Source organism: Apis florea, unplaced genomic scaffold (genome assembly GCF_048593485.1).
Source record: "Apis florea isolate Af1SG1 unplaced genomic scaffold, ASM4859348v1 contig_3517_pilon, whole genome shotgun sequence".
NCBI lineage: Eukaryota > Metazoa > Arthropoda > Insecta > Hymenoptera > Apidae > Apis > Apis florea.
Window position 1 is genome coordinate 1,549,853 of NW_028256778.1, and position 27,842 is coordinate 1,577,694.

The 27,842-nt window shown below is 33.5% G+C and overlaps 2 long non-coding RNA genes across 2 annotated transcripts in view; one reads left to right on the forward strand and one right to left on the reverse strand.

Annotated features, from left to right (window-relative positions):
- The window catches only part of LOC147656653 (uncharacterized), a 122,503-nt gene that overhangs the window by 89,117 nt on the left and 5,544 nt on the right, over positions 1–27,842 (reverse strand). The gene's annotated exons all lie outside the window — the stretch shown is intronic.
- Positions 1,857–26,337, forward strand: LOC147656657 (uncharacterized). The gene is made up of 5 exons (XR_015293967.1): positions 1,857–2,320; positions 2,569–2,642; positions 18,687–18,958; positions 20,754–20,860; positions 26,005–26,337. It is a non-coding gene; the product is annotated as an uncharacterized LOC147656657 (long non-coding RNA).

Here is a 27,842-nt window from a genome sequence, read left to right on the forward strand (position 1 = left end):
TATAAAATTAATGTATTATAAAATATACTTAATATTATTTGTTTATCGCACGAAAACTAATGAAATGATAAATAAATCGCGAAGAAAGAGACAATAGATGCGTGCAATAACATGATTTCAATTGTTGCTCTCTACGTTAAAATCTATCTGGTTGAATTCTTATTCGAGAAATTCTCTGTCGCTCTAAAGACTTACTTCCATTTATTCGCCAAAAAATTAGGAAATCGCGAAATTTTTTTAATTTTAAATTTTCTTGGAAACGAGTTTCGATCTAAAATGAATTCTCTACGACTTTCGCACGAATATTTAACCATCTTCGATACGTTAATTGGCGAAGCAATTTCTCTCTCTCTCTCTCTCTCTCTCTCTTTTTCAGAATCAATGGATTTCGGAACTGATTCTTTCGAATTCCAATTACACACCGCAGATGGTGCTTTCCGCCAGAGGAATCAATGGATGCGGATAGATTCTTTTTTTCCCCTTTTCGCGGTAATTAAATTGACCGCGCTTTACTTTGCTCAATCCTGCGAGTTAATAATTCTTGTTCGAGAAATTGCTGTAAAACTCAATGAAATTAAATTTCTGCCCGATATCGGGGAGCAGTGCGGGGAAAATGAGAAACATTTTGCAGAAAATTCAATTTCAGTTTTCGTCGTTAGAGGAAAGGAGACCACGAATGATTCTTTCTTTCTTTTTTCGATCGACAATTCTTTCGTTAATTTGGCACTTTGGTTAATATTTTGGTTTGAATCTTGCTCTCTGGAGAATTGTTATGGTTACTTTCAATTGTCGATTTTTTCTATTAATGGTGCAATAATTAATTAATAATAGATTCTTTATTCAGGAAATTAGCAAAGATCGATTATTGAATAAACATTTTTAAATATATCGAATATATATTTTTTTTTTTTTAGAAACCATACGATCGTGTAAATTACAACTTAGTTGAACAAAAGAGAAGTGAAAAGTGATCCTGATAAATATGAAAATCATCAAATATTTGTTATTTTTTTACATGTATCAATTTTTGCATCAATATCATTAGAGATAAGATAACGTGACAACAATTGTATATTTTTAATATCGTAATAAAAGATAGTGGACGATTGCAAATCATCCACTAATGAAATTCGAAAAATACATCGAAATATCAACATCGAAAGAACTTTCCAAAATTCAAATTTAAATATACAATACAATGTGTTTTAGCATAATAATTACGATATAAAATAATCTTTCTTTAATAAAAATTTGAATCCTTGAATCAAAAATTATTTTTATTTCCTTCTAAACCGTTATTTTGAATTATTTTTGAATTGTGCAATTGATTATTTTGAATTATGCGTGATACTTGTGTCTAATATAATTTCTCTATTTCACTACTATAGGTAACGACGATTTAGAAAGAGATAGAAGAAAGATGGCAAATGTACGAGCATCATAAAGGAGAATTCGAAAAAAAGATTAAAAATTTTTTTCATTTTTCCAAAAAATAAAAATGCTCCTTCTCTCGAGCTTCCGAATTTCTGGCCAATAACCATGAAAACGATAATCGTTATCGAGAGAGAGAGAGAGAGAGAGAGAGAAAAAAAAACAATTTCAAGTATCAATCGAATATCATCGATCGAAAAAAAAGAAAAGAGCAAAAATTAATTTCCGCAAAAAAAAAAAAAAAAAAAAAAAAAAAATCATATTACGATTCGCCTCGATCCTTCATTTATTTGTTATTCAAACCATTTTCACAGTGCTTCACAGTAAAAACGTTTTAATAAACGTGAAGTGCGCTCGAATTACCATGCAAGTTCGTGGCATTGAAAATTCCGAACATGAAACAAAAAAAAAAAAAAAAAAAAAAAAAAAACACGAAATATCGAGTTTGCATTGCAGGGAGAAAATTTCTCGTGGTGAACGTTCCAACGGCCTTTAAAAGCACTCGCACAACGATAGAGAAGGATTCAATACGAAAATTTACGAGATGGCCATCATCGCGACATTTCAAAATACGAAATTTCGAAAAATCCTCCCTTGAATTTAATCCCTACATTTGACGTTTCAAAGATAGATTGATAAAAAAAATAATAATTTTCTTGTTATAATGGAGAGAAAAAAAAAAAATCTACGTTGCAATAAAATACAATTGTGGCGGATTTAAATACGCGCAATCCAAATTTTACAAAAGTATTATTATACCACATACTGGTGGAAATGAAAATTTAATTTTTAATACTGGAATAGGAATTTAATTTTTCAAATGATAAAATAGTTGATCAGAGTTGAGAAACAGGTTGAAAAATTAAATTGGTTTAAAATTTCGAATAAAGTAAGTACTTTAATTAATTTAACGTCCCCAAATCCGATATTCATTTAATTACGATTATTCGATGCTTTGAATGATAAATTATTCAACCTCGATCATTAAAATTTTGCCCAAATCGTTTCAATATATATATATCCTTCCATACTGCATTAATACTTGCGATCTGTGACAAATCACACGAGACTATCGTCATTTGAATAATCGACTTCCTGATAATAAAAACATAACAAAATAAATCCTCTCGTTTACAGAATCTTTTTACGATTTTCCACGATCAAATATAAACAAGAAAAACTTCAATCAGGAATTTTCAAACAAACGCGAGGTAAGAAAAAAAACCTGCAAAACCTTTCACTTTTTTTTTTTTTTTTTTTACATAATACTCGAGAAATTAATGCAATTTACATATTAAAAACCAATCCATGACCCGGACAAAAATGTCGTCCCAAAGGGGCGCAAGTTGGTCCGACGTGAAAATCTCGCATTCTGCCAGCGTCTCGATCGAGAAATCGAATTCTGGTTAGGCGGTCGACCCTCGAACGCGACATCTCTGATGTCGAGGGAGGAGGAGGAGGCTACGTTGAAAAGCCCATCACCCAGCTCCGAGTCGCTTTCACGATCATCTCGCAGCCTCTGCTACTTTGTCGAATAGACCTGGAGGGAAGTCCATCGTGCTGATTCGCGGCGCATATTGATTCGAAAGGTTTCTTCTTCGCGTGTACCTACGCCCCCCCCCCCCTTTCTTCGACGCCCTCTACGTTCATTTCTTTCTCCCTTGCTCGAACGCTGACACATCTTGTTTCTCGTCTCGGTTAAATTCGTGATTGGATTGTAAATTCTTTATTTCTCGTTTTGCTTCGATCATTGTCCTCATCGTTGTGTACGTGTTTTATTTATCGCTTGATTGTATTTAATAATTGTGAATGTATAAAAGAAGTGAAAGATCAAAGGTGTTTCATCTTCGGAAAACAGTGGTTAATTGGATATTAAAGAACGTGTAAAGATGAAAATTTATTATAATAAAATAGGTATATATATATATATGTAAGAAGCATATGTTGAATTTCTATATTATGGAAAATAAATGAAATTAAAACTTTTATGAGAAATGAAAAAATTGATTCAACTTCTTCTAACTGTTAACTATAATCATAAAATTTCAATTAAATATCAACAATTCATCGTTCTAATTCGATACGAACACTATCTCAATAACTAAGTGTTTGATCAGAAACCGAATCTATTGTCTATCATTTATCAATAGTTACAGAAATACTCTGATGCTCTATAATAACATTCAATGAAATTTGGATAATGGAACATTTCTCTAGTGTTCTAACTAGTTTCATCAAAATATATAGGACAGCAATTCTATCTTGATACTTCCATCAAATATATATAGATTTTATCAATATTCATCTCTATCGTGAGAAAGAAAATTTCACAATCTATTAAACATCATATATCCTTCAAAGATTTATTTATTATATACATATACTGTATTTTAAAATTCTTTCTATATATTTCTGTTTATATTGTTGTTATTAATAATTTTTATATTATGCAAATTATTTTATGATTACTGTACCTTTTTCGTGTTCATGGAAGATTAAGGCTGTTCAAATGAGGATAACCGAGGCCCTTTCAGGTTCTAGTTTAAATGATAATGGGCAAGGCACATCGGGGACACTTAAATCCTCCCTTCTGCTTTCCATAAATAATTGGAGGTGGAAATGGAGCGGATTCCCCTGTGTATTAGCTGACGCTCCACAACCGAGAATAGAGTTTCGTTTTCCGATTGCGATTCGATGGAAACTGCTTGGCTTCTTCACAGTTTCCTCTGAATAATTAAGAGCTTTGCCAAAAGGTTTTTCAATCATGTAACACGGCTGATCACTGATTCTTTCGATCAAAATTTTTACCACATGGAAAATCATATCGTTAAATATTTTTCTCCAAGTACCTTCTTGTATTATTCAAACACTTGGGCTTAATCGATTACACTGTTAAATTGTCAATCTTTTAACAATTTATTTATTTTCTTTTTATATACTTATTTGTATATTTTATAAATATTAAAATCGCATTGAGTAAAATTGATTCATCTGTATTGGCTTTTTTTTAAAATTATAAAATTTTAATAGACAGATCATATATTACTTCGCGTATAAAAAACTAAAAAAAAGATTAAAAATTTTATTAGAAAATAGAGGAAATTATATCCTTGAATTCGTTCTTTGTTTCATCCCGATATCTCGATTAATTGCCGAGATATAAGGACACAAAGTTTCTATAGCGCTAGGGTAAAAATTATGAATGAATCTAGTGACCTAGATATTGTTCCTAGAAACGCGTACTGCTTCCAGGAATCGCGTCTGTCACTCGTCCGGAGCTTGTGATTGGTCAGTGACGAGGTGCGAGCGAGAGGTCCGAATGCGCGACTAGGACGAAGCATAGCAAATGGTTAAAAATTATCCTTTCCTTTACACGACGATATCTCGGGAACCGGAAGTCGTATCGAGATCAATGAAAAAGCGTTTCAAAGGCCAAGGTTCCGCGCTTCTGATAACCTTTTATTCGTTGACAGAAAATCATTATCCTCGAAGTTATAACGGTTTAAAATTTTGCTAATTTTAATACGATTTAATCGAATTTTAAGGCAAACTACGTTATTTCTAGAAAAGTACGAAATATAAAGTTACTTATAACAACTTTACTAACGATATATTAAAAGTTATATTAAGTTTTTTTGCCCGATGTAAGTTATATTTTGATTTAATCGATTTGATTTGATACATTCCACGAAAAGAGTTTTCAAACAAGTATTTTTCAATATCATAGTTTCCTTTTCTACAATTTGAATGGAATGTGTTATTCGATATGGGAATCATCGTACCGTATCATAAACTCATACCTGTTGATATTCTCGTCGACTTTTAATTATCAAATAACCAAAAACCGAAAACTGAAAGCGCAATTCTTTATTCTTTATTCGAAGAATCATTCTTTCGATTTTTCAACACCTGTAACCAAATACTTTTTATCCACTTTTTATATATCTTTTGTAGTCTTTCTTTTCCTTCTTTTTTCGTTCCTTTTTTTTTTTTTTTTTTTTTTTTTAAATGATCCAAGATCGAATTGCGTGCTTTCGAGACGCAGAATTCAGAGGTTTTGGGCCAACGTTGTTGATGCTGATGCCCACGCTGTTGTTCCTGTTCTACTTGTCGTGGATATGCTTGAGGCTCGTCCGTCTCGTGTTACAAGCGCAGGATACACTCTGCTCGATCCTCCCAAGCACATAAGGTACACACGGGCCAACCTCGTGCTCATTCAGGATTTAATTGGTATCAGTTACGCCTTAACCATGTTGCGGATACCAGCATACGTTCCACTTCCTACCCCCTTATTAGACATTCGAATTAATTGCCTTTGAGAACGGCCCCGCTCAACAGAGAATCGGCGCCGACTTTTCATCAAAACTTTTCACGCATCGAGGAATCGAATTAAAATACCATTTCACACGATTTTTCGACAAATTTAAATTGCGTACTTTGTTCTTTTTTTAATTCATTGAGAAAAATGCGTAAAAAACGAAACGATACAATGAAATCGTGCGATGGAGGATAATGGTTTAACTATTTCCTTCTTTCTTTTTTTTCTTTTTTCTTTTTTTTTATATATATACTTTTTCAACAACTTCACAGAATTTTTGCCTAGGGGCAAAAAACCGAAAAATATTTCACGAAGTTAAATCCTCTTAACAGCCAGTACGCGGATTCTGGTCTAGCAAATATTTAACAGCGCACTAAAAATTGACCCGAGGTTCTTTTTTTTTTTTCCTCCCCCAATCTTTATTTTCTCTTTATGGCTTTCGTTCGTCGAGTAATTTTCATTTGACGAAAGTCTTTAGACAAAGTTGCTTCTCATCTTTATCGTGTGTAATAATTTTTAATTTGCACCTTCTGCTATCTGCTATTAATCTTGTAATTGATTAATGAAAATATAATGTGACTTACTTATAATATTTTAAGCAATATAACGTATAATAAATAGTATAGTTTATAGTTGTAATATATTATATTACACGTTTTTTTTTTATTAACCCTACTAATTCAAACAGAGCTAGAAAAAAAGAGGTCGTTGTTAAACATAATAATTCTTTTTATCTACAAGAATTATCTAATTGGTTAATGAAAATATGATGTGATTTATCTATACTACTTTATACTTTATCGATACTTTAAACAATATAATTACAATATATTGATACTAATTCAAATAAAGTTAGAAAAAAAGATTAATCATAATAACTTTTTTTTTTTTTAATCTAAAAGATATTACGTTATATAAAGCACTAGGATGAAAGGAGTGAATCGAAGTAGAGGGCTGAATTTATTGAGAAAAATTGCTCTAGGCAATCGAATCTATTTGTTCCGGTAGATTACTTTAGAAAAAAAAAAAAAAGAAATTAATTTAAAAAAACAATTGTGTTTACACTCTGTACGTTGTTAAGTTAAAATTATATTGAACTTGGAACACCCTGCGATTAATATTATATTCAATATTGATATTTCGATCGCAAAAAGTAGAAATTTCCAATCCTTTTCTCTACAATTCTCGACCAATTGCCAATAAACAATATTATTGATCATTAATAATGCGAATAATCCCTTTAAAAAGCGTTTCCACAGCGTTTTTGCAGCATCCGATATTAACAACTTTCGCTTTGAATCAACTCGACATCGCGTCGTCAGCAAGTTTATAAAGTTATGTATAACTTGTTGTGACGTGCGTTTGGCTCGTGTACACAGAGCCAATACTAGTTTGTAGCGATGGGATCAAGTTTAATGTGTATTTACAAATCCAAATCAAATCCAAAGATTTGTTTCATACAATTCGAATATGAATAATTAAATTTAATATTTCGACTCGTTTCGAATTATTCATAAATATTGGAAGTAACTTTTACAACAAATTTGAGATTGTATGAAAATATATAATAAAGAAATATAATATTACTTTGAGGCATAGGTATATACATCATCTTATTAAAATTGCAATTTATAAGAATTACTTTTCAAGTTCCAAGAAAATAAATTTTAAACGAATTGCATTGAATTATAAATATATTATAAACATTATAAACATGCATATAAAATATTTATTCGAATGATTGCAAATATTGTAATAAAACACAGTATACATGTGACAAATGAGAAAAGCTTTATATTTTCAACTTACTTTGAGCAATCATCCCAGACACAACTGGTGTCATCCTATATTATTATTATTTTTTTTTCTTGCGATAATTATTCGATGATTAACACAATTAATTCCAACTATCGAATTTCAATTACCACGATTAAAATTACTGCTTGATCGTCGTCCAACTCTGGCTCGACTCCATCGCTACTAATTTGATACTTGTCGAAGCATGAAAGACGATTCACATCACAACACTCTATTATTTCCTGCAATAACTACTCGATTAATAATCACATTTTCTCAGCTCGTTCACGATTAAAATTATCGCTTGATCGCACCAACTCGTTACTAATTTGATTGATAACAGGGACGACACATCGTTGAGGCCGAAGGTAGGGAAGAAGGTTGCTCGATTTAGACGCGTGGCAACTGCTGACATCACTGTCCTCTGGTAATTATTTGTTGTATCGAGGGTACATGATCTTCAACTTCTTACCCCTCCTCATCCCTCTTTCTTCCCGCCTAACCTTTTCCATCGTTTCTTCTTTTTTTCTTTCCTCTTCTTTTCTCAACTTCTAGCCTCGCCAACTCGATGAATAATGAATCCCCAAGATCGATGGTAACAACTTTCCTGCTTTTCTTTCCTGCCGGTATCCTGGAAACAGCGGCGAATATTACCCTTCGGAGCGAGATTCCAAGGGAAATATACGATGTCACGGGAGAAAGTATCAAATCGGTGAAGTTGGCGCAGTTTCAGACGAGAAATTGTCACGGTTTTAATTGTCAAATGTGATATATCATGTGCGAGATGAGTTGGGGAAAAATGGATCATTTGTTTCATTTACGTTTCATAACGAATATGCTTCACAAGATTCCCGCGTTTAATTAAGTTGCTCTTACATGCGTTTATTTTCAGTAGAGGAAATGACGAATGTATCATTTGCATTTTGCGTTATACCGTCACTTGATTCGATCGATATTATAACATGTATATATATAAACAAAAAGTTATCTTTGTATGTGTATTTAAAAGATATACATATATCCTGCACAATTACCTCATCTGCCAATGAACTTATTTTTCGTGAAACTTTTTTTTCCCCGATTAAAAAGAACCGCGTCTATTTCTTTTCATTTATGGATACTCGAACGAGTCGTGCTCTTTCATTCGAGGGCGGCTCGAGGTGGAGTAGTCAAAAGCCGCTTCCATTGTCCTCGTTTCCAATTTCAGAGAGAACTATTTGCGGGACAATACACTCTAAAGAAGCGTGTTGCGTAATTTTAATTGATAAGTCTTTCTTTACTACGACGCCCTCGTCATAGTTCCCCCTCCACTTTTTGCTCTCTGACGTACCGACCGAGTTCTCTTTCGTCTCGTGACCCTCTAACCTCTTCCGCTGTTGAATAATGAACCTTCGAGTCGGTCAGTTAACAACTTCGCTCCGCATGCCTTCGAGGATCCCAGATTTCGTCTTTCATTTGTCGTGAAACTGTTATTTGTACTGTTGTTTATACACGCGTGTACGATAATTGTCGCTCAAAAAATTTTTTGGCATACTTTTGTTCTTAACCTCTTAACTCTTTCAATGATGATTGATTGGATGCATTTTTGTATTTCAACAGTAGCGTATTTTATATCTCGTAAGCATTATCGAAGAAATATTTATATTACATTATGGCTTTAAAAATTATTTAATTTTATCACAAATTCTATGAAATATAGATCTTTTTATTGTTTATATAGATCTTGTTGGAATTGTATACGGTGCAGTCGGTAAGATAGTTGCATCATAAAATAAATAGGATATTAAAACTACACAATTTATGTTAAATGCAATATTTCTTCAAATGTTGGAAAGAAAAGATGAATTTTATTTATAATAATAATTCGATAATGTTATAGAATAATTTGCTTGTTCAAAATATTTATTTTAAAATTATAAAAAATTAAATAACGATCGAAGATATAATGGAAATTATTTAAATTTGATATTTATATAGTATAAATAGCATAATAAAAAAAAAATACAAGGTATTAATGTACATATTAATAATTTTATTAAAAATGGAAGATTTTTGAACAGCAATGTCATAAATATTAAATTGCATTCGTTTTTTTAATAAAATTATTAATGAACCAATATCTTATACTTTCTTCTTCTTTATGCAAAATATTAAATATTTGTTAAATTCTTTTACATTCTTTTGATCAATTAATTTATTAAATTTTCAAAGAATACAAGAACGATTTTCTAATATTTTAACAAAGATGTATATATTCAATCCTAAATAGATTCCATATACTATACTGCAAGAAAATGTAGTAGTGAACTCAATAATTCTGACTTTGATTTGAAAAATTGTAGTTTATGTAAAGCATAATATTTCATGCATACATGGAACAATTTATTCACAACTTAAAATCTCTTTATAAGGATAAAATCAAACCTTAAAGTTTTAATATTTTTTTTCACATTTCGAAAATAATTTTGTCTGTGGATATTTTTTACAACAAAGTTTTACGATATTAAAATTATATCTCTGTTACAAAGTTATATTTAAAAAAAAAAAAAAAAAAAAACAGGAAAAAATACTCAAACTTTAGGGTTGACCTCTCAAAGTGATATTCTGCTAAAAAAAAAAAAAAAAGTTGCTCCATACGTAACACATTAAACTCTACAATATTCATAAAATTTCATTAAAAAAGGAGCCTAGAATAATATAATTTGTTAGATCCTCAACTTTTTTTCCTACTCTTGACATTTATTAATGAACAAAAATTGTTTTTTTAACAATGTAGTACTTGAGCTATTTATAAATTTTTTTAAATAAAAAAGTAGAGACCACTTGAAAAATATTATTCTTATTAATTTTATTCAATTTCTATTTCAAATTCACTTGACAGAAACTTCTTCTTCACGCTTAATCTTCACTATTGGAAAATTGTCATACAATTTTGAAGTATAAATTCGTTCATTTATGTCAAAGACTTTGATGTGACATTTTTATCTTTATTTTATTCTTTAGCTTGATCACCGTTCAATCAATTTACAGAATCGAAGAAGAAAATTTGGCAATAATTAGATAAAATATTAAAAATTGAAATATCTCTACATATACAAGCAAATATCGAATTTCAATGAGAAAAATCAAAACTCTTTAATGTACGCACAGATTATAAAGCTTTTATAAATCATTACTTTAACACTCATTATTACATTACATTTCACCATGAAATCTTAAAATTCTACAAACCGTTCATTCAAACAATTATTATTTTCCCGCTCGAATACCATTTCAAACCGAGTTTATCACTCGAATAGAAAACATCCCTTTCCATTTATTTATTTCAAGGATCGAAGCAACGTCGAAACAACTTTAATCGAATCGATGAAGCGATTTAAAGGATATCTCGCGGCATATTCCAAAAGTATAGCGCATACATCACTGTTCTGGATTATAGCCCAATATAGCATAGCATTGTGCATATGTGACCGTATGCATGCATAGATTCAAGCTGAACACGAAGAACCCGGGGAAAAGATGTTATTCGAAAAGGCCATTCTTCGATCTCGCCTTTCCTTAATCCTCGTGCTTGGCAATCTGTTCCTCCCTGCTATCAAGAGAGATTTCTTAAAAATTTTAAGACGATTCGAATAACTTGTTAATTTCAAGATAAAGGTTATATGCAATAAAGATTTTCTTTTGTTTCTTGCGAAACAACATGGATTTATCGTGCATCGTTTCATATGTAAAAGGATGTAAGACAATTTTTTTCTTTATTTTTCGAATGAAATTTCCTATTTGGGCCCCCCGATTAATAAAAGCTGGAATAATCGCGTAAAAACCGTTTTCAATATCGAAAGCTTTTCGCCTTTCCACGAATCCTCGTTACGCTATCATTATCAAATGATAATTCTATCGCGCTTAAAATTCGAGATAAATAAATTCCCTGTTGACTGCTACCCCCTTTTCAATTTATAAGAGTGGATTAAACGAAAAAGTAATCAAAATTCTATGATAATCGTTTAATATTGAAAAAAAAAAAGAATCGAACATATAAGATATGTTGCTGAGGCTTTGATATTTCAATTTTTGGTTTTTTTCTTTTTAATACTTTCTTATTATATCGTGACGTTTCCTTTTCTCTTTTTTTCTTTCTTTAAATTCTTCTCCTTATTCTATCTGAATTTATTAATCGTTTGAGATAAGTGCGTAAATACGTATTTATTCAATGTACGTGTCACAGAACATATTAATAGTAATAAATTTTCCTTGGAAATTCTTTCATTTCCAAATATTTTTCTTATTGAAAAAATTACTCTTACATCTTATTCGTTGAAAAATGATAAAACTGAAATTCTAACGGATCGGAGAAGACAAAAAAAAAATCTGAAATGATAAAAAAGAAAAAAAAATTCGACTTTAACGAATCCAGTTAGTTAAAATCGTCTCTAAAACAAATTCCAACAAGGCAATGCCTATGATAATTGCCGTTAAAGCAAACGTTCGAAACGGTCCCATTGATTTTATTGGGAGTGTTGTCATTTCATCGGCTCGTGATAGTGGTAGGATAACAAGGGGATGGAACGACGACCGATCGCGCCGATTATTCAATACGCGATCTGCAATTCTGTTTCGTAACGGACAGCTTTCAACGTGGAAAAAATCAAAAATCAAAAAAGGTGCATTCGTTTCGTTCCCGAAAGAATAGATATTTCGAAAAGAGATTTCTCAAGGGTTGAAATATTCATTTTAACGATGGTTTTTTTCTTTCGAAAAAATATTTACTTCTTTTGCTGCGCGATATATTCAATAAATCTACAGCAAAGCGTGTCAAAATGAAGCAACTTTACTTTACAGGTTATTATATAAAAATATATATATATGTATATTTCATTAACCATATTATAATAATAATTTTGTTCTGTAAATCGTATGAAGCTTTGTTATTTATTTCAAGTGTATAACTAACGTGAAAGTATAATAAATGAAAGCGATTTATTGTGATGGATATTGAAAAATATCGATGATTTATCGTGTATTAAGTGCCTCGTATTTCCTACGTATTTTCAATATTTCATTCATATTTTCATGGAGAATATAATTTTAAAAATGAAACAATAGAACAAATTGTCCACTTCTTTCAATTACTAATCAATTTTGTAAAAGAATCACATAAAAAGAAACATAAAATTGAACAACTTGTGCTAACAATTATAAATCATTCACAACAATCTATTTTTAAGATACGGAATAATATTTTCTGAAGGTGTTATCTCAATAGGAACAGTGTTATCATAAACTCTATTAATTTACAACATCTTCGTTGAAATGCTTGAAGAAAGGCTAACGAAATAAAAATTTCTCCCAAACTTTATGAAGATTGACGATCAATTCTTCTCTTCGATCTTAATCCAAAATCAAACCCTTTACCTTCCACTTATCCTCACCTGGACCCAACCAAAAATTCACTCGAATCTCAAATACATCCGTACACATACATCAATGTATAATACAAAAATGTTGCAAAGCATTCGTCTCCATACTGGAAAAAACTTGAAAAAGATTCGAAGCACTGATCGATATCGTTCGATATTTCAGATGTAACGCAACAAAGGTAACAACCGCAAATCCCTGTTACATTGGAAAGCATTCTCGGTGTGAAGGGATTTGAAAATCGGTCGGGCAAACATCGAGGGGAGGGGAGGAACACGAGCATCCATACGTGTACACAAATGCAATGGATTAATTGGTTAACGTGTATTTGTCTTGTAATAAAACTCGATGCGGTTTGAATAACAATAGGAACACGAATATGGAGTAAACCCAATATTGTTTGACCATCGTTTGCTTGCCTCGTTACGAGCCAAACCCCGCCTATCGGCGATCGCTGCTTAAACGAAACGATTGCGGGGCCCGGAGTTAGGTCAAATCGAGTAACGGAATTACCCTCTGCAGACCGATCCTTGCTTTCCAGTTTCCGTTTCGAAATTGTAGAAAGCTAGTTTCTTTCTTTCTGCAGAGGGAATCTCCCCAATTTTGGAGATTTTTTTTCTCAAAATAATGGCTAATTGGATAGATTCTTTTTAATATATATATATATAATATATTTATACGTTTTGTTGATGTTTGATTTTTGAAAATGATCATAGCAAGAACGAAGAAAATTGTTTAAGAAAATTGTATTATATAGATAAGTAAATACGTTCGGATGGAAAAATTAATACAGGAAATGGATGGAAATATACCATGTTTTTGTACATTTGGAAGAGATCGAAGGGAAATTTATTTTAAATGAAATTCTAAAGTTTCGCGTAAAGGTTCGAGAAACGTGCGTATTTTCTGTCTGAATATTTTCATTGTCGATATTATTCCAGTCACGGTAAAACTTAATATTATATTAGTATAGTTTTCCGATATATTGGCGTCATGGTAATTGACGTCAGATTTCTGTGTTTTAAATTTCAATACAACATTTTCAACTGTGTTTATTTATTTCGATGCAATTGAATTAAACGCATCCCGCTGATAAAAGCTTCGAGTGAATTTTCCCTTTCTTTGTGCAGATCAGAAAAATCATATAAATTTTCTCACCGAGGAATAAAAGTAAATTTCCAAAAAGAACGAATATAAAAACGTGCGACAATTAATCACTACGTGTAAATCTTTCTACTTTCAAATTCTACCTTTCAAATTCTCGATTTCGCGGGTGGCAAAAAATTTTCACAAGCCGAGAATCGTATCGCCCGCTCCTCCAGTTTACCTCGATTCGACGACATTTGCATTTATTTCAATTTCGAGTCACCACCGCTTCTCCATCCCCACTTGAAAGTTCAGTTTCAAGTCGCTTGAGAGACGAGAATGGCGAGGGCATTAGTGTAATTGTCCTCGAGAAAATAAGGGGGGGGGGGGGGGCACGCAAGGAAAAGAGCTGCAAAAATAGAAACTCTCTTACCTTAGTCACGTTCCAACTTTTTTTTTTTTTTTTTTCTTTTTCTTTTGCTCGCAATTTTTCTTCCCGTGTATTTTCCATCGTTTTCGCGATGGAACTCGCCATAGTTTATTTCGACCCTTCCTTCGAGGCAGTTGGAAAACCCCTCCTCCCCCCTTAAGAAGAGAATTAAAATCGAGTTTCAAACCCTCGTTTCGTTTTAACGAATTTTGAATTTTTCTTCTTCCTTTTATTTCTTTCTTTTTTTTTTTATATATATATATATATATTCGGGGGGAGAGGGGGGGAGGGGCTCGCAAAACCCGGTCGAATAAATATTTGACAAGTTTCCGGGTTCAAAGTCGGATGAAAAACAGTTTTCACTGTTTAATTTAATTTCGCAAATATTGCGTGGACGTGAAGTGAAAATGGGTTTTTTTTCCTCCCCCCCTCCCCCTCCCCCTCCCGAGTTTTTTCCATTTTCCATGGAAAACTCGATATGTAAACCGTGAATTAAACGATATCGGATTTTGGGGCACACGCACGTGTAACTTCCTATTTTTTTTTTTTTTTTTTTTTTTTTTTCTCCTCTCGAAAATTCGTACACCGTGTTTGGATCGATGTTGTTGGATATTTACGACGATTTTCCACGGATCATTTTTCTCTTTTCCGTTAATACGGATCTAGATAAGTAATTGCGGGATGGATGAAGGGGAACAACGGATGTAAAATCGGTGCTTGCTCCCCCGTGTTTCAAGGGGATCATATCCCCCGCCCCCCCCCCCTCCCCACCGAGAAGTAATCCTAAAAAATTAATCGTCCGCAAAAATTGCGCGATTTATTATCTATCTTGATGCCGTTTTATCACGCTCGGAGGGTGGAATTAGAATAAATAGAACGCGAGTTTTTGGACGTTGCACGATTCTTCGTAATGGAATTTCAATAATTCGTAAGGTTTCGAGTGTCAGTTTGCTCGAAATCTATTTGCATTCCTTGAAAATTTGGATATTTCGATAAGAGTTTTGTTATTTATTTCGAATAATTTGCAATGCACTGCTGTTATATATATCGAAAAAAATACACGTCATCTTTGATTAAAATTTATTTGAAACGTGGATCCTGCATAGAATCGTATTATTACGATGGAGAATGGATAAGAATAATACGAGAATTTTTATTTTTATTCGTTAATTTTAAAATCCTCTAACTTTACTTCAAAAAAATGCAAAGTACTAACTCATCATCTATGCAAGGATTGTTTCATCCAAATTTAAAACTGCAACTTCTCTCAAAACAGAATGTTCAATCGTTGTAAAATCATTTAACAAAATAATTCGGATGATGATATTCATACAGTTTCTCCTCTCGAAAACTCGCACGCGACAAAAAAAAATAAAAACAAGCGGAGCGAGAAGGGGCTCGATAAAAGTTTGAAGCGATTCATTCGAAAACGAGGAAACCGTTTGGAAAACGATTCTCGCCAAGAAAATTGTCGTCGACGCCAACGCTTGCTAAATAAATATCCCCGGGGCCTTGAACACTTCCATGCTAACCCTGAACGCGCAAAGTCGGGGGAGCAAAGAGCTTAAAAAGCTGAAACTTCGGTCCGAGAACTTTTGCACCACCTCCCTTTAGTGCCACTTTTTTCCCAGCCTCCCCCCCCCCCCTCCTCGCTGCTAGATTTTTCGCCTTCTTCTTTTTTCTCGCCCAGCTATTCTTAACGAAAGAACGACGCTTTCGTTATACGCTTTCACGAGTGGACGAGTTGTTATTTATTTTTTTAACGAAAGTATTAATAACTCTTATTTCGATTAATCGATCGAATATCGCCTTCATATAATTTTCATAAAAAAATGTTTCTCTTTCAAAAAAAAAACGATTTATCCTTTTTTTTTTTTTTTTAAATTCATATCGAATGAACACAATGTTACGACGCCCTCTCTAACCGGTATTATTATTATCGAGTTCTTTGTATTTCGGAACAATACAATTCGCGTCTCGTGCGAATTGCGAGCGAATGGAAACACGATCGTTGAACGCGAAGATCTCTTTGTTGGGGGCAGAGGGCGCAATTATTGTGAAACTCGACTTCGATTAAATGGACCGCAACTTGTCATTTTTCGATCGTCGATTCGAGCTCTGGACGATTCATTGTTCACGATTTCAATTACACGGTGCATTAGCCCCGCCAGCCAAATGCCGCCATATTTTGGAGAATCTCGCGAAAACGGTTAATCGAAAGGATTAATAATTTTAACTCTCTCTCTCTCTTACGTTTCGTTTTATTAAGAAGTACTCTACCATGGAGTTAAACGTAATTGAGAATGGAATAGAAATTTTTCTAATTCGTATATCCTTGCTCGGTTTTGCCTCGAAATTTTTGACAGTCGTATTTTTCTCGTCGTTTTGAAATAGTTAAAAAGTAGTTGTGATATTGAATTATTCGTTAAATGTTATAAAATACCATCTATAATAGTATTTAAGAACATTTAGGAAGTTTTAACATTTTTATTTTGTATATTTTAAAATAAAATTTAGTTGGGCTATACTTATATATATGTATCAGTTCTTAGTTTTCATTGACAACACCGATTCTGAATTAGTTGTTCTCAATGCCTCTGCTTCTTCATGTCCATTTTCCAAAGTCAATCTTAAGTATTCTGGTCTGAACATAAGCCTCTAATTGGCTGTCCAACTTCGACTCAATTCTGTATTATCGACGGAAATAACAATGTTAAAGATATAAACTTGTTCCTCTTTTCTATTTCTATTCTTCTTAAATTTCAAATTCCAACCTATATTTTATATTTATATTTCACTGCTCATTCCATTAAATTTCTTTTCTCGCTATTTTACATTCCATTGCTATACATACATTTACTTGTTACTCGATTGGTAACCTTCTTAAATATAAATACGTGTTAAAAGCTTAAAAAATTCAAAATTTCAACAAAATTCAAATTGAAATATCTACTAAACTCTTACTCTTACGTGCATGGATTAATACTTTGTTATAGAGAAACATTCTGTTCAATTTCCATCCAAATATTTCTTCTAGATTCTTAAAAGAATTTCCTAAAATTTCTGAGGCCAAGATCAAATTTATACAAACAACTTTTTATTCCAGCAATATGTATCACATACGCTGCAAATCTTTCACAATGATAATAAATGACAGTAAACAAAAAGAAAGGCACAACAGTTTGAATAAGAATATTCCAATGGAAATTAAAAATTCGAAAGCAATCATCGATACGAATCTATCAAGGATCTATCGATCGATGGGCCACCGGCTCGTCGGCCATAATCTTTGTTTTCTCGATTCCATCCTCCCGATCGAGAGGCCGGAAGGGGATAAAGTTTCGCGAGATAAAAGTTTCCTTTCGTGGATAGAATGAAAAATACACACGTCGGTGGATACACGACACACACACACACGGAGAAGGGGCTAAACAACCTCCGGGTATAGATTTATAGATGGACGATACCCGCTGGGAAATCAGCATCGTCTGCGCTTTCGAGCGAGATGCCGAGCCGTTGCTGAAAAAAAAAAAGAAAAAAAAGCGCCAACTTTTCGAGTTTTCATTGCCCTCCCCATTGCCTTTTTCCACCACCGCTTTACGGATTTTTTCTCTCTCTCGAATCGATCGATGGATCGTTTAAACAATATCTCGCGCGTGATGACGGAGCCCGATGGAGGTTCCTCCTCAGGGGGGATTCGTTTTCAACTTTTTTCATCCGGAAGGAAGAAACGTCGTCGTCTGAAAAGTTTCTCGAGATGGATACTTTTTATCGCGAATTAAGGGGGGGTTGGATATGGATAGGAAATTAATTATTCGGATCTATGAGGCCACGTGAAGCAGCAAGATGGAAGTTTTTGAGACGAAGTTTCTTTTTTTTTTTTTCTTTTTTGTTTAATATAATAACAAGTCTGTCTTGTTCAAATTATTATGCGAGAATTTTATGCGTGATGTAAAATATCGTGATCGAATATTATTCCATCTAATTACAGGCAATGATAAATTCGAAGCGAGTAGCGGGAATAATCTCTCGACTTGTTGTGTCGATTACGCTGATTCTATTAAAGTTATATATAAATTTGCATTGAACGAAGCTTGACGAGGATAGAATAGATATAATCACGCGCTAGTTCTAGAAACTTTTTAAAATATATCCAACATTTACCAATAGTATTTTTCACGCGACTCATCTTTCGACTCTCTGTTTCAGTGCTCCGGGGCAGCGTCTGGAGACTTTTCGGAGCGCGTGGCGGCCCTTTTACACTCCTCCTCCACCCAGGACGACTGCTAGTCTTCGTCGAGACCACCCCCCAAGTCGTTCCACCTTCCTCCACAACAAGTGAAGAGACGGATGGAAACGAGAAATGCGACGGATGCCTCGACGAGGATATCGATCCTGATGATTAAGAACTCGAGAAGCTTGACGGCTTTGAAATTAAGCGTTAAACACGCGTGATCACGTGACGAAACATTTTATCGATGGTAAATGATCGATTAATTCTCCTCGAGCGAGATAAAATTGTATGATCGAGTGGGTGCAGTCGCGTTGTCGCTCCCTTTTCCTTTTTCTTTCTTGCTTCGATTTCGACCTTTGTCCGTCGAGACAAGGGTTAAGCGATCGATAATATTATCGATTAGTGTTTGGAGGAGGTTTTGCGCAATATTCTATATGAAAATATTACTTATAATTCTTCTTTCGTGTTTTACATAAATTAATTAACTCGTGTTTCGAGCGTTTCGCGTCTTTGATATATATCTCGGGTGATTAGAATTTTTCTTTTCTTTTGTTTCTTTAATTAAACGAGCATGAAGATAGATGAATTATTCAATCTTCCAAGTAGCATTAAGTAATTGCCAAGTAAACCGGGTTGAAGATGATCCAAATGATCGAATTGAGAGGAGAGCAAAAATCTCTCGTGTAAATATGTTTACATTTTCTGAGCCAAAGGAGGAGCTCGAATCGAATCTCGAGGAAAATTCCTTTGGTTGATTGAGCGTAGAAAACATGTTTTCTTCGAAAATGATAAAATTTCTTTGGCCACGGAATAGAGAAAATGCGTGTATTTTGCCATTTTATAAATACGACTTTAAAAATAACAAGAGAATTGGCAAGAAAGAGATTCACAAATTTCTCTTTTATAATCGTATTCATCTTCAATAATAAACACATTGCTCCACGTACCTCAAAACGCCAATAATAAAATTTAAAAAGAAGAAGAAGAAAGGACATTAATACAAAATAATAAGCAAAAATAAGAATCTCGAAATCCAGCTTTAGAAAAATTACAAAGAAATCACACGGTCGTTAAAAATTTGTTCGACTGAAAATGAATTTTCAGTCTCTCGAAAGATTGGATAAAAAGAAATTGGTTAGAAAATATTCGCGCACTTTTCTCCTCCTTCTTTTTTTCGTTCCACCATCCTAGCGATCGCTAGATACCCAATAGAAAAAAAGGATAAACGCGAGAGGAAAAGAGCAGGCACGTGGTCGGATGCCTGCAAAGCGACCACTAGGATCACTAGACGTGCATGGAAAAAGGGAAGTGGAAAATTTTTTTTTCCCTTTTTTTAGAAAGAAGGACGGATAAAACAGTAACGATCTTGGCAACCTGGAGGTACCTGTGAAGTTTTCAGAGAGAAACTCGAGCAAATGAGTGGCACGTAGATAAGCTCGAAAAGCTGTCGCACTCGAAAGAAAGCAACGGAAATAAAACTGAGTGGAGGGGAAAAAAAGTTGGTGGGAAAAATGAGAGAAATATAAGTTAACGATATAACCCTTGGCAGAAAGTATTCGATTCTTTAAAATTTGTATATTTTTTTTTTTTTCTTTCCATTGCTCGCACTCCGTTTCGATGGAATTTTCGAAATATAATTCGTAATATAATAATATTCCTTTTTGCAGAAGATTTTAAAGTTTTCTTCAAATATAATCGTACGTAATTATTCTTCTTTGTTCATCAACTCAACGTGCAATGATTAGTTCAGAAGATACTTTAACTTCAAATTAGTAAAGCTTGTTTAATTGATATTTATTACAAGAGAGAAACATCATCGCCATATTTATATTCTTCCACGCTTACGCTTTTGTTAATGAAAAAGCTCATAAAAGCTTTAGAAATTAAAAACGAAGATACTTAATCCGTTAATTTTAATCCATTTCAACGCGCCATCTTGTACAATTAGCGCACACAATTGAAAAGTCGTTTCTTTTTTTTTTTTTTTTTTTTGGAAAAAAAGCCATTCCATTTTAAAAACGTAATGCAATGCTTTTTGCCAGGAATTGTAGAACTCGACACCCACCGTTATGAAAGGTTTTCGAAATTGCCGGGGATCGATCGTGACGAACCGTTTTACGATGGCTGGAATTGGACGTGGATGAAGCAAGTAAACTTCGATACCTCAATTGGTATATTGCATGAAAAATTGATTGGAAAGTTATTATCAGTTTTATGAAGTTTCGTTTCACGAATTCGGCCGCATATATATATACACACACACATACACACACACACGTGCATACGTGTGCATGTACGAGGAACGAGTGTGCTCTCATAGAAGTTTATGAAAACCGCCGGCAGGCAGGGTGATTCGTCATAATTAATCATATTCCAGTCAAGCCGTGTCGTTTTATTGCGCGCATTTATCGGCGCGACATCCGCCCTTTAACAGGTTTCGAATTTCCATTCGAAAATGGGGGGAGGGGTCGCAAAAATCAACATCGCGTGGCGCATTTAATTGTGCGAATTAATCTTTACGTTTCACCGAGCAACCCGTTCCATTCTTCCCATTTCCAGTTCATTTCATTACCAGAAACACCCAACTTTCTGTTCAAACTTTACAATACTTCATCCTCCCTGGTTGATGACTTTTATTTATTCAAAGCTCCATTTATTTGCTCCGTTAATGAATGGTTATACAAAACAGCACACCGTGGAAATGATGTAAATAATCGAAAACGATTCTAAATTTGTTTTATATTTTTTCAAGTATAAAATTGGTTCAAATTTCTTTCCTTGTGAATCGAGAATATTTGTCCAATTTTTTACTACGAATATACATGGAATAAAGTTCGAGTCTTTGATTTTCTTAAAGTACACGTAGGAAAATGTATCCTTTCTTTTCGATCAAATAAGTTGCGTTTATTTTCAATTAGTGTCAGCCATTTTATCCCGATCTTCCTTCTTTCGTTTTCACTTATATCTCTCGTACAGTGTTCTAAAAGAGGAGTGCTATCCGTCAATCGGGGGAGGAGAAATCGTCGTCTCGCGGAGGGACTTTTGTCTTCCTCCGAGCCTTTCAATGTTTCATGAGAGCCGAAGAACAGAAAACAAAGCGGTTTTCATTATTGCGCCCACTTCCGTCTTGTATTATTCAAGTTGCATCAACGTATGAATTATTCCTATTCTTTATCTACCTGTCTCGAGCCAATACCGGTAAATATCGTAACGTAGCCCCTCTCTCGAATTTTTAACCCCACTTTTCCATCGAAACGAAACGAAATTCGAAGTAGAGCTCGACTCGTTCGACATTTGGAAATCATTCTCTTCAAACCTTGCAAGCATCGTTCGATTTTTATTTCGTTAGTTTGACGATATTTTTCTACACAACAATTCCGTTAAGGCAATTCCGCGATCAAGCTTCGTCTCGTCGAATGAAATTTCACGATTGTTGCGAATAATTACGGAGGTAATACGATGAAAAAAAACTAAAATTTGCCATTCTCGTTAAAATTTATTATGCGACAAGTCGTAATTTTCAATCTTTTATTAATTATCGACTCGTAAACAAAGATAAGAATAACGAAAAAAAGTCTCTCTCTCTCTCTCTTTAATTTAAGGAGAAAAGGAGAAAAGTAGTTTGCTTTTGGAGGGCAGTTATTATCGCGCTTTCCAAGTGATATTTTCGAAAGTATTGTTCCACAATGGAAAAGAGCCAGAGCCTGTATCTTGAATCAAGACGAAACATGGAGTACATTTGAAAGAAAGACAAATGAACCTTCTCCCCCGGCGGCCATGGGCCAAGCGCCAAACCAGGACTCTCCAGCTCTCGTGCCCTTGATTCTCCCCTCTTTTCTTTAATTCTACCCTCCTTCTTCATCTTATCTCTGTCGTATTTCTCTTCATCTTCGCTTTCAGTCGCTTTTCCCTTCTTCCTTTCCTCTTCGATTCCCCCCAGTTATCCGTTTTAACGACCGCGTATCTTTAAGTTTTCAATAACGTAATTTCGCTCAATTTAATAAAAATGTATAGCATGAGAAATCTGCTCTCTCTCTCTCTCTCTCTCGCTCTCTCTGGGAAAATAAATCTACAGTCGGATGGTAAATCCTGTAAAATTGCGGATGGTAATCCCATATGTCAGGATTACGAATATCCATGAAATTGAGAAATGAGTTGACCGAGCATCACTTCACAAATATTCTTAACGGTGAAACGATTTGTAACTGTAATACGATATTTTTTGAAAAAAAAAAAAAAAGAAAAGCTTCGTGAACTTTTAAAAACTATCTACTAACTAAAATTATTAATCTTGGTTAAAATTATTCATTAAAGTTATTCGAATATCGATCTCAATCCTCCTTTCTCCTTCTTTTCGTTTTAAAAACCCCGCGCTGATGCGCTATTTGACCGCCATTTTGTATTGTATTTAATCGTTCTTGCGTGCAATTCAATTAAGCGGAGAACATCAATATAATACAAAAGATCTTGTTTTTCTTTCGTTCCCTTTCATCGATCACTTTTTTTTAATACCTCTTCTCCATACCTTTATTACACAACAATTTCTCTTTTATCTTGTGCAAACGTATAATCCATAAAAATAAAACCGAGCATAAAGGTTATGCCGAATCAAGTTCTTCTTTTCGATCATTATACAACTCTTGATAAGAAATAACAATACAAAATTTTCTCTATCAACTCCAAAAAATAATTATTTCATCGAATAAAAAATTTATCTCTCTCTATTTCAACACGAGGGAGAGAAGAAAATTATTTTCCAATTATTATTTCTCTCGCTTCGAATCGACGTAAACGCGAGAAAAATTAAAATCTGAGAACGAAAATAAAAATTGTCTTAGCGAGGTATTACTGCAACAGTCGAAGAGTTTCCAAGATTTACTCGTTTCGCGCCTCCACGCAGGTATACGTCAGAAATATTTATTACAATGGGACCGAGATTGCTTTAGCCTAGCAGGCAGCGCAAGTGCATGCATCATACAAGAGCAAACACCCACACACAGATGTATACAGTATACATACGTGTGTAACCAACGCAGTTAATCGTACGTAAATACACGCATCGCGTTGATACGAGATTTAGGCCAGTGATCGATTAACGCGTTCCTTCGACGAATCTTTCATAAATATCGAGATAACGTTTCAGACGTGTTTTGGGTGAATTTATATTTGGAACGATGCTTGGCTGTGTGAAATTTGATTTTCGATGTTAATTGGAGGAGATTGAGATTGCAAGCATTATATACAGGGTGTCTTATTTCGATCTATCGTAATTATGTTTTAAAGGTTTCATACGAAACCTTTGTTTCACTCCAGTCTGTATTTTTATAGCGTAAATCGAAAATTGAATCGAAAGTATATCTCTGGTCTACAGTTCTGGTCTACAGTTTTCATATAAAATTTGTTTCGTTACAATACTTTTTATAAATATATCCATTGTACAGGATATTTTTCGGTAAAGCAACAAATTTTATTAACGCTTAACAATTTTCCTTACTCGAACGAATAAAATAAACTTCGATTGTTAATATCATATACGATATAACTGAGCTTCGAATTTTAGTCCATTGGTCTGGAAAATTCTTCTGTTTTCAGTTTTATAGAAAAAGAAATTTCATTCTTGTTGTAAAAAAAAAAAAAACGAAATGAAAGAAAAAAGACCGAATCTCTTTAATCTAACTGTTATTTCACTCTACGATCGACAAACGTTACTTTCAAAACCCTAACAATCTCTTGATCAATCCTCATAAAATTATTCTCCTATTTCTTAAACTCCTTCACGATTATTCCCAAAAATACTAAGAACGATTAACTATTGCAAAATCACATTTCAGAACCCGACGTGTAACGTAATAATTTCGAAACAATTGTTCTCAAAAGCACATTAACGAAAGTTTTCGGTGACAGAATGGAGGCCAGCTGTTGTGCTTTCTTATACATTTTCCTATACCTTCTTCCTTCGGAAGAATCGGCGAGCGCAGCTGGGTTAAGGATCAGAAGGATCTGATTAAATTGCTCCTATAAGATGCATCCGCAGGTGCGACGCCTCGCCAGGCAGATGCATATTCTGAAATGGACGATTTTTTACGGCAGCTTACGAACGAGAAATTGCATTTTTCAAATTCTCCTCCAACGAGAAAGAGAGGGAGAGAGAGAGAGAGAGCTCGAAAATTAATTGGCGAACTCGTGCGGAACCATTTGCTCGTTAAATAATGCCCCCTCTTTGCCCGGTCGCGCGATAACTCGTGTCGCAATTCCACGAGAGAGAGAGAGAGAGAGGGACGTAATTATTTACCGGTGGACAAATCGATATTTGCAAATTGTGCGTCTTTCGAACGCTTGGAATTCTTATTCTGATCCGCGATTTTAATTTTTAATCATTTTTTATCAGTTTTTCGATAAACAACGATGATGACACTTTTGACTGATTCTTAGTTAAAAAAGTTCGTATTTACGAATTTTTATCCGGAAATTTGGATTCGAAAATATAAATTATTTATCAAGTTAAGCGAGATGGAAAGTGAGAAGCAATGCTTCGTCTTCGTCGCGTTTATAAAACCGTTAATAAATGAGCCAGAACCGCTTCTATACGCCAAGTTTTATGGAATCGATTCCTCGAAAGTATCGAAATTGATATAACATTGTATATAACGTTAGAGAAAGTAAGTTAAAGCGAGAATTTTCTCCGTTTTCCATTTTCCTTTGACCGATTTTATTTTTCGATAAAAAACAAAGTTGCTTTTTTAAAAAAATTTTCTCTTGCAGTATCAGAAATTGTTAGCTTGAAAGTAAGCAAAATTCGATTGAAGAAATGTTATTTTTTCTCAAATTGTATATTTATCATGATACAAGTTGTTAAGTAAAATACGTGCCACTCGAAAACCACGCGAGACAAACGAGATTTCAATTGGCAGATTAAACAAAAATCACTTTCAAAATTAAAGCAAGAATATTCTATGAAAACTAACTTGTCGATAGTTTCTACATAAAATCCAAGATCGCTTAAAAATAACGTTCGATATTTAATTTCGCATTACATTTCAAAACGAATTAAATCGGCTCGTATCCGATTTAAAAGAAAATTCCAATTTTTAACATGTCGATAGACAAGCCCTCGAAAAGTATACTGTGAAAGTGCATAATGAGAGAGAGCCGACCGAATCGAGCGTACATCGAATAGAATATTTAAAGAAACTGGTTGATATTTGACACGGTGAGGGTGGATGAATGAATTAATTCGGTCGGCGCCTTCGTCTCTCGGATTTATCTAATTAATTATATTCGATAAATTTATAGAAACGCGGAAAATATCTCGATGGAACAGTAAAGGAGATCAACTGTAAAGATTGCACTCTAGGGTGAAACGAAATGAAGACTCGTAATTTTCTTCTTTATGCTATCCCTGACTTTTGAAAATGGACGGACAAAAATGAACAAGTTTTGCGGTCAAGCTGGAAAATATTAACAATCTCTTTCAATAATTTATAAATTATTCGTCGAAAAATATCTCTTTATTAATTTTAAAATAAATTTGAAAAGTGAAGTGGAAATCTATTATTCAAAGATAGAGATTCAAAAATATGAATTTGAAAAAAGAAACGTCAAATAATATTATAAAATTCTTCAATATTCTCTTCCATTATTGTTTTATTTATTATCGTAATTATTTTCACTAATTTTTTGATCATTAGAAAACAGCCACAAAATTTAGAATTTCTCGTTCCACCCTATTGTCAAACGTATATATATATTTATATATATATACATATATATATATATATATTATCGTGTACACGTTCGTATAACGGGTGTGTACACACATACGTAGCTCGATAAAAACGATAAAGATTTGAACGAAAAAGTATTATAAATATAGATAAATATATATATATATATTATAAATAAGTTATTAAGATAATATATAATAAGTTACTATCCGTTGATACATATCGCACTTAAAACCGGTAGAAATAAAAGAAGAAGAAGAAGAAAGGAAGTCGACGGAAATCGAAAAATCGCTTCGAGAGAGAGAGAGATCGAAAATATTTCGTGGCAAAACGAGAAGGAAACTACGATGGAATTGTATTTTACGTAAAACACGAAATCGTTAATCCCCTTAGGGTCCCAAGTGGAATAATAAAAGAGATATTTAAAATTATTTTTAATAACATTTTTTCCATTCAAATTTTTCAAATGCTCCTTCAATCAATACTTAATTCAAAATTATATTTTAACATTGACCTCATTGATTAGTGTTACTCTAATCCGAGAATTTCGAATTTTAAAAATTTATAATATAATCTATTCCAGAAAAATTCGCAAGACTTTTTTTTTTTCTACAATTTTCTTCAACGAAGAAGAAAAATTGGATCGCATCTGGACGATTGACTCGGGACCCTAAGTGTCATTATAGTAATTATACGTCCATTGTAAAAATGTCGCTGTTTGAAAAATTCGAGAGGGCATCGAGAACGACTAATCGATTAAGCGAGAGGAAGCTCGATTCCCCTTTCGACTTAGATAGATATAAAAATTTAAGCAACGATCGATCGCGCAACCACTGCCACGACTGCTACGAAAACTCGAGGTCATCTTTTGTAAATTTTATACCGGCGAAACGAAAATCCTTTCGATCTTCTTTCCCGCGAGCTGTTTCGCGAGCAATCCAAATCGACGTGAACTTTCATAAGGTTTCAACGAGAAAGATATTCGAATAAAAATCCGTTTATTCCCCCCTTTCGAGCCGATTGTACAGATATAGAGAGGGCGAAAGAAAAGAGAGAGAGAGAGAGAGGAAATATCGCGTGCGTGCGTTTATTTATGCGAGAATGAGAGAGAAAGGACGAGAGGAAAGAATTATATATATGAATATATGCATGTACGAGAGAGAAAGAAATATCGAATGGATGACTTGTGATTTGTAAATGGAGACATCACGAATCTGCATCACCAAGTCTTGCGACACAACGAACATATAATAAAAAGAAGTTCTTCGTTTTCTACATATTGTGATTATCATTAACCTTCCCGATATCCCGTGAAAGATCGATAGCGGAATTAAATATCCCCTTTGAATATTTTGATTCCATTTTCCATCCTGGTTTATTCAAAGGGGAGTAATTTATTTGTTTCGC